Genomic DNA, 9433 nt, shown 5'->3' with positions numbered 1-9433 from the left:
AGGCCTATTTCCAAATTGTTGATAGTTGCATTGGTGTGGTAGTTTCTAATCTACATCCCCAATCATGTCCGCCTCAACCCATGCGTTCAAGCAGTTGTTTTTCTTATATGTTTCCTCTCCTGCAGTCCTTCCTCTGAATGTGGGTAGTGTTCTTTACCATAAATCCCTCAGAATTATCCTGTGTCATTGCTTTCTGCTGGTACAGAAGTCCATTACATTCGATTTTACCACAGTATATCAGTCTCTGTGTACAATGTTCTTCTGGCTCTGCTCCTTTCACTCTGCATCAGTTCCTGGAGGTCATTCCAGTTCACATGGAATTCCTCCAGTTTATTATTCCTTTGAGCACAATAGTATTCCATCACAAGCATATGCCACAATTTGTTCAGCCATTCCCCAATTGAAGGACATCCCCTCCTTTTCCAGTTTTTGCCATCACAAAAAGCGCAGCTATAAATATTTTCGTACAAGTCTGTTTATCAATGATCTCTTTGGGGTACAGACCCAACAATGGTATGGCTGGATCAAAGGGCAGGCATTTTTTTATAGCCCTTTGAGCATGATTCCAAATTGCCAGCCAGAATGGCTGGATCAGTCCACAACTCCACCAGCAATGCATTAATGTCCCAATTTTGCCACATCCCCTCCAGCATTCATTACTCTCCCCTTCTTTCATTTTAGCCAATCAAGCAGTATGAAATTTTAAATCATATTATAAAACTGTAATCATAAAACCTATCTCGTATGGGTTAAGAAATAGAAAGATGTATCATGTAGAACAGAACAAACACACAACAAACAGCAGTTAAAGACTGTAGTAGCCTTCTGTTTTATAAAAGCATAGATCCAGGTTTTTTTTTAATAAGAAATTAACATTTGGTAAAAATTGCTTGGACAATTGGGAGCTAGTTTGGCACTAGGTACAGACCAATATCTTGCACTATTCACTAAGATAAGATCAAAATGCATACATGATCTAGATCAGTGATGGGCAAACTTTTTAAAGAGGGGGCCAAAGGAAAGGAAATGCTCATCTGTCAGTCTGTTTCTAAGGCAACTCTTTCGAAGTTTCATTGCATTTTATCCTGTTCATTGTATTCGTCAGATTAGGAATAATGTAGCACAGCCAGATAGAACATTTCAGGGGGCCACATCTGACCCACGGGCTATAGTTTGCCCATCACTGATCTAGACAAAATAGAAGATATAAGTAAATTAGAAGAATGAGGAACGTGCTACCTATCAGATTTATGGACAGGAGAGGAATTTGAGTCAACAAGAGATGGGGAACATTGTGAGATGTAAAATGGATAATTCTGAGTACATTAAATTGAAGCCTTTGTGCAAATGAAACAAATTTGCCAAGATTAAAAGGAAAACAGAAAATTGGGAGGGGGGGTGTTATGTGGAAATTTATAAGCACCCACTCAGATGGAGGTCTCATATCTAAAATGTGTAGAGAATTTTATCAAATTAATTAGAATAATTTTTTTATAAAAATAAGAGCCATCTCCCATTGATAAATGGGCAAAAGATACAAACAGACAATTTTCAGATGAAGAAATCAAAACCATATGTAGATATATGAAAAAAATGCTCTAAATCACTACTGATTAAAGAAAAAGAAGCCAAAACTACTCTGAGATATCATCTCATACCCATTAGACTGGCTACAATGACAAAGGGGCAATCTGACAGATTCGGAGGAAATGTGGAAAGAATGGGGACACTAATCCAGTGTTGGTGGAACTGTGAACTCATCCAACCATTTTGGAGAGCAGTTTGGAATTACACCCAGAAAATGATAAAACTGTATGTAACCTTAGACCCAGCAATACCATTGCTCCATCTATTCCCCAAGGAAGTCAGGGAACAAGGAAAAGAACCTATATGTTCCACAATATTTATAGCAGCTCTCTTTATGGTGGCAATATACTGGAAATTAAGGGGCTGCTCATTAGTTGGGGAATGGCTAAACAAATTGTGGTAAATTATTGTGATGGAATACTACTACACCATAAGAAATGATAAACAGGCTAATTAAAAAAAAAACTTGGAAAGAACCATACAGGATAATGAATAGTGAAATGAGTAGAAGTAAGAGAAAACTAACAGAAAATAATGCTGGAAGAATAAACTGTGAATGTTATCTCCAGAAAGTGAACTGAAAGGTGAAAACATGAATGAGATTTTATGAACATGTTGGTCTTCCAGATGATACCTTCTGTGATGCAGGGAAGATGGGAGGAGCTGGGACACTTGTGGATGGGATATTTTATGTAGATATGAAGAAAAATAAGCTAAACATATATGATATTTATGATTTCATTTATATATAATCTTTTTCTTTGTAAGTAGAAATGCTTGTTTTATTTGGGTTTGTAAAATTTGGCATTAAAAAAAGAAGTAATGATTATATATTTTGAGGCTGAAAGGACATTTATTAGTTATTTAACTCAACTCATTTATTTTTCCACCATTTCGATTTACTTTATTTAATATTTTATGTACATGGTGATATAACAGAGTATTACACATTAAAGTGTGAATCTCTATTTCAAAGCAAAAAAGAAAAGAAAAGAAATACTTGGTTATTTTTAGACCTGGACTCACTTGGTGCTAGTTAAACCTTTTTTGCAGAAATGAATGGCCATACCCAGTAGTTCAGGTTCCCTTTCATTTGTTTGAGACCTTCAAGCTAAACTCCAAGACCTGAGAGCCTTAAGCTTAGAGCAGAGCTTATCCTTTCTTGCTGCCCTTCCTGGGTATATTGAGTAGTCATGAAAGCCGAGCAACTTTAAGAGAAACTTAACGCTTACTACAGTATTATGAGCCTTGTTGACCTGCCCTGATTCTTTTTGCTTTCCTCTGGGTACTGACTTGGCGAATTTTTTAAAGCTTTTGATTGCCCCCTTCTCACCTCTGTCAAAGACCCATGTTTTGAGATGCTCCTTTTTAATATAACATCTCCTAAGCTATGCTATAGGAGATGACAAATGCTATCTTGAGACTATAACATGCAGTGTATACTCTATTAATTCAACTCTCCCTGAATTAACACAGGTCAAAAAAAGTCACAGCCCTTTACTTGTCCTGTTTTTGTAGACTTCATCACAATTTTAATTCTATCATAGAGTTTGCTATGCGGTCAGCAGTGACTAAGCCAAATCATAGTAATTGTTAAATATATGAGATTTCGAAAGAAACCAAAAAAAGGAAGCACCAGAATTCTAGTTTTCATAGATTAAATTTCAAGAAGCTAATAATTATTAAACCTTAAGAATACTGGTAAACATTCAACTCAATTCAATAAACCCTTGCTAGGGACCTAGTAGGGTAACAGCATTTTGCTAGGTTCTGAAAGATGCAAAGTTTATGTACAACATAGTTCCTGTCCTCATGGTCTTGCCATCTAGTTAGAAAATAATCCAAGTTCTCGGGAGCATCAGGGGTATGCCGGATGGAATCCTTCAAAAACTCTCCCTCTACAGGATTGTTTCATATTGAAAAGTTTCCAATGGGTATTGTTCAAAAGGTCTTTTGTATGATGCTCAGTCTTGTTCTACTGATAACAGGCTCATCGATCCTGCCAACCTATGTGGCGTAAGTCTAATGATGGCCAGAATGAACAGGCCTCCTCCTGTCTGAATTGTCTTCATGAAGTGCTCTTCGTTGTCTTTGAGAAGTTATCTCCATTATTATCAATGCCTTTAATGACTTCTGGGTAGGTGGACCTTAATCATCTATTTGTAGGGAAAGAAGTGATGTGGGGGCTTGTAGGAAGGTAGGACAAATGTCACCTTCTTTACTAACTTGTTGCTGCTGGACTATTTCTTCTGCTGAACTGTTATCTATTCATGCTCTTTTGCTTTGCTCTTGTTGCCATCTGCTGGTTCTGGAACTATAGCAACTGTGTGGCTGATTCTCTACAAGGGAAGGGTCTCGGCTCTTATCAGCCCAGTCTCAGGCTACTTTAGCTCTTCTGTGAGCCAGATCTATAACTCACCATAGTAGCTCTTGTCCTAAATGAAGTCGGCCACTTACAATCTTTTGCTGCTGTCTTAACTGCTATTCCCTGAAGACCACAAACATTTATTAAGCATTTACAGTGGACCAGGCAGTGTCTTGAGCATTGAGGCATCAAATAGGAGCAAAAAGAAATATAATCCATGTTATCAAGGATCTTACATTCAAATGGGTGAAGACAATATATAAAAGGAAGCTGGAAAAGTGGGCTTGGGCAGTGGCATGGGGAGATGAATGGTGGGAAAAGAAATATGGATAATCAGTGGGGAGAAATGAACATGGGTGGCCTGGGTACTTACTTCAGATGGAGGAAATGACCAACTAGAGTAAGGTGCTACAATGGTGGAGAGATCTTCCAAGTTGAAGAGAGGTAGAGCTAGACAAAGTCATACACCTTATCCAAGAAATGGAATCTTTAGGGGGCAGCTCAGTGGATTGAGAGCCAGGCCCAGAGATGGGAGGACCTGGGTTCAAATCTGACCTCAGACACTTCCCAGCTGTGTGACCCTGCGCAAGTCACTTGACCCCCGTTGCCTAGCCCTTTCCACCCTTCTGCCTTGGAACCAATACCTAGTATTGATTCTAAGATGGAAGGTAAGGGTTAAAAAAAAAAAGGAATGGAATCTTTGCCGTTTAGTTACTGCCTGAAATGAAAGTCAACACTATTTTTTGGTCAGGGAATCACAACATAGTGATGGAGGGGTGGGAATGGGGGACAAAGAAGAAAATTATTAAGGAAGCTGTTATTGTACTAAGGCAGATGTCCTGTGGTAGATCACTAGTAGCACTTGTGGGCAAAGGCTCTGAAGAAACACCAACCTTTTTTCCCCCTCTGAGGCTGCCCACAGGAAGCAGATAAAAGCAGGGAGAAACAGAATTTGGGGCACTGTGTTACCAAGGTGTTCCAAATGTCTTAGTGCAGTTTTAAGCTCTCTTAGCTTTTAAATGTATCTTAAAATGTAATTTAAAATAGCTTAAACTATTTTAATAGCTTAATACTTCACAGAGACTTTTGGGACACTTTGAGCTTTGGGTATAGAGTTGACTATCTTGGAAGGAAGAAAAGATTAAGTCAGATGAAACCATTGAGAGCTAGCAGCCTTGTAGTTCTGTTGTTTCTAGCCTTGTTCTTTATGGTGTGTCTTTTAAAGTGTTAAGTAATGAAGTGAATTCTTGAGGCCTTACGCCAAAACAAACAAAAAATTTCACACATACACCCCCATTTCTATCTAGCTCTCAGCCCTGTCTCAGCCTCCGTGGCCCCTGGCAACTCTTCTCCCCACTTCTGTTTATTAAATTTTCCTTTATCTCAGGCTTCTTTCTCTTACATACTTTTTTTAAAATGGACTTTTTGTGGATATCCTTTGTTTTTAACACCTCCTAAATTTTCCTCTACATCCCTTCCTCTCCCTCTTGGTATTCCAAGAGGGAGAGTTGGCCTAAGCCTTGCTCCAATTGACATTCCCAAACCCTCATTCTGCCCCAACAACTGTACCACTTGATCGACCTGATCTCCTTGGCTGTTATCTACTGGGGGCACAAGTCCCTCATTATTAGTGTGACTGAAAAAATCTCTGGACCTATCTTGGGTCTAAGATCCCTCATTTGTAAAATGAAAGGATTGAGTTAGATGGTCTCTGAGTTTTCTTTCAGCTTGAAATCTGTGATCCTTTTTATGACTCTACCTACAACATACAACATACAACATACAACATCTCTCTCCTCATTAAAAAAAAAAGTTACCTTGATCCTGTCACCCCCTCAAGCTTCTTCCTTACATCTCTCTTCTCTTTCACTGCCAACTCCTAGAAAGAGCCAGAATTCACCTCCTCTTCCACATCACAGACTCACTTCTCAACCGCCTGTAATTTGGCTTCTGACTCAAACAAGCAATTCCTCATATCCGGAAGGCACTCCTTCAATTTAGTCTCTCAGAAATAATTATCTTCTAACATTTGCCATCTTCTTGGTGAGGCTTCCCTTAATATTTCAAGTTGTTAGTGTGCTCTTGTCCCCAAATACCTTATATTTACTTATTTAGGTACATTTTGTATGTCCCCAGTGGATTCCCTGAGGGCAGAGGAAATTTTTAAAAATTGAATTGTAATGGTTTTTATATAAAACCTTTCTTAAATCTCTGGTTTTGAAGGTCAGCCAGCTTCCAAGTAATTTACTCCCAGGCCTCAAGGCACCTTACAGAGCTAGCTTTTGTGACAGGCAAGGTGGAGACCTGCTCCCTACTAATCTGTAAACAAGAAGTCTCTTAGGTAAGAAAAGTTGGCAAGTCTAGTTGACATTTTGGATGGCAGTGACCCAGCCATGTGTCAAGGGGGAAGAGGGAATGTTGGCATCCTTCTGAAATTCACCTCTTCCTGTGATGAGGGAGGAGTTGGAGTCTCTAAGTCCGCCTCCTCAATGGCTATTTGCCAATCTTGGGATGTCCAGGAGAGGGACTGAGTGGTGAGGTCACAAGGAATATATATTGGCCTGTGGCAGAGAAATACTCTGTTGCCCCTCTCTTTTGCCCTCCTCACACTCCTGGGATTTAGATTATTGAGGGAGTCAAGTGACTAGTTTAGATTTTCTTTATTAATAAATTAACTTAGAATTGAAGAAATCCTGCCTCTTAAGAATTCAGTGGTTGCAGCACAGTGCCTAAGAGAAACATAGACAAAGTATTATGGATGTTCATAGGATGAATGGGAAAAAATTACTTCTGGCTAGAAAAGGAAAGTTGAATTTGAATGTCATTTCCCAACCTTCTACATGTGTATAAGTAGTCTCATAATGCCTTCAGTTAAGACTTCAGGAAAACATGGAACTTGTCCCGAACATTGAAAGATGTCAAATCTCACTAGGCAGAAATGGGAGTATTCCACATTTAAGGAATTTCAGGGATAATAACAGAGAAGCAGGAGTAAAAATAGAGATGCAACATGGAGAAGTAGACTGAGTATTGGTTGTGGAGTGAGGAAGTCCTGAGTTCAAACACTGCCTCTGACACTTGCTGTCTGTGGGATTCTAGGTAAGACTCTTACTTTCTTTGAACTTTATTTTCTTTGTCTGTAATTACAAATTGGACTAGATGACATTTGAAATCCAGGATGCATTGTAGAGATATTGAATAGCCCATTTTGACTGCAATATTGATTATATAAAGGCAAATAGTGTGAGGTAAAACTAGAATAGTATGATAGTGCTAAATTATAGAAGACATTTGAATGCATCTTTAGAAAGATGGATTTATTTCACAGACAATAGAAAACCATTAATGATTTTCAATAATAAAAAAGTATAATCAGTACCATGCAGTAGGAGGATTGATTTGTCAAATTTGTGTAGGAATGGTTCGGGAAAAGACTAGAGGTAAGGAAATCAGTCAGGAATTTATTATAATAGTCAAAGGAGTGATAAGGGGGAATGGAAAAGAGAAGGTGGATTACCCAGTGAATATGGGCAAAGGACATAAACAGTACTCAAAAGAATTGCAACTATTAGCAACTATTATATAAAAGAGTGTTCCAAATTACTAATCATGACGAATGCAAATCAAAACTCTGAAGTTTTAATTCATACAAAGCAAACTAGCAAAGATTAATGTTGGAGGGTGTACAGAAAAACTGGAAACACTAACACTGTTGGTAAAACTAACCACTCTAGAAAGCAATTTGGAATTATGCTCTAGAAAATTAGTTGGGGCAGCTAGAGGTCCTGGATTCAAATATGGCTCCAGATATGTCCTAGCTGTGTGACCATGGGCAAGTCATTAAACCCCAATTTTCTAGCCCCTTACTGCTTTTAGAACCAATACATCATATTGCCCTGCTCACAATGGAAGGTGAGTGTTTAAAAAAATGAGAAAAGAAACTGACTAAAATGACCATAGTCCTTGACTGATATCCCACCTAGGTTGGTACTATTCAGGATTAACAGCAACTTCTGAGTCTTCTCAGGAATTCCTGTGTCAGAGGTTAAGGAATCTCAAAGACAGAAAGGTCCCATATATAGTAAAATACTAATTACAGTACTTTTGTGGTAGCAAAATACTCAAAACAAAGTATGTGGCCATCCATTGGCAATGGCTAAATAAACTGTGATGCCTGAAATCTTTAGAAGCTGTAGAGTTGGGGAAAGAGAAGAGGAAAGGAAAGGGAAGGGAAGGGAAGGAAAGGGAAGGGAAGGGAAGGAAAGGGAAGGGAAGGGAAGGGAAGGGAAGGGAAGGGAAGGGAAGGGAAGGGAAGGGAAGGGAAGGGAAGGGAAGGGAAGGGAAGGGAAGGGAAGGAAAGGGAAGGGAAGGGAAGGAAAGGGAAGGGAAGGGAAGAAGCAAGAGAAAATTTTGAGACAGAATCAACAGGACTTGGCCACTAATTGGATATTGGAAGAGAGATCATGTTCCACAATGACAGACTTTGAAAGGGAACTGGGAAAACTGTAGTTCCTTTAAGAGATACAGGAGAAATAAGACAGAGAAAACAGATTTGGAAGAAAGATGATGAATTTGTTCTTAGTTTATTGCCTCTGAGATTATGCAAAACATCTAGGTGGAGAGATTAAGTAGACAGACAGAAGTGCTAGGCACAAGTTTCACCCCAGTCCTTCACTCAATTCCTGAGGCCACTTCTAGTTAAAGCTGACCTCTTGATCTGGATTAAGAGGTCATATCTCACTAATTCTCTCTTCTACCTGATTCTGTGCCTGTCTCTGAGGTCCAGCCTAGCCAGATTCAGTAAAGCTTTTCAGGTCCCAGAATGATTCTCTAGACAGTGGTGTTCTTGAAGGCCACCTGCTAAATTGCACAGAGAAGTTGCCATGAGAGCCATAACTAGGAACTTTTACACCTTAGGTAAGAGGGTAAGAGACATTGGGTGGTAGCAGGAGCCACTTGAAATAATGTGAATTGGACTACATTTGGGACAAGAGTAGAGTAGAGTAGAGTGTGGATTAAATAGGCTATGTCTCAGCAGGGAATAGTTAACATAGAGCATAGTCACTAGGAAGGGGTGGAAGAACACTCCCCCCTCCCCCCAGATGGTATTCTTTGTACCCTCTGAATTTTGCACTTTCAGGAGAAGCTCCAGGCACCTGTCCTAGTTACAGCTCTGGTTTCAGACTTCATCACCAGAAGGAATATACACATATTCAAAGGTCTGTGACCCATGAAATACTAGTGAACCAACAAACTGCCCAATCTAATCAGAGCTTCCTTTAAATTATCTATTATATGAGGAGTATGGTTTCACAAAATCTGAGAAGGCTTATAAAGGGCTGACACAAAATGAAGAACATTATACACTGTAACAACAATCACAATGATGATCCAAGACAATTCTTTTTTTTTAAGTTCATTTAATTAATTATTTAAGAGTATTTTTCTATAGTTACATAAATCATGTTCTTTCCCTCCCCT

The sequence above is a fragment of the Gracilinanus agilis genome, chromosome 2 (genome assembly GCF_016433145.1).
Source record: "Gracilinanus agilis isolate LMUSP501 chromosome 2, AgileGrace, whole genome shotgun sequence".
Taxonomy (NCBI): Eukaryota; Metazoa; Chordata; class Mammalia; order Didelphimorphia; family Didelphidae; genus Gracilinanus; species Gracilinanus agilis.
The sequence above is the reverse complement of the archived record's forward strand: the minus strand, read 5'-3'. Positions refer to the sequence as shown.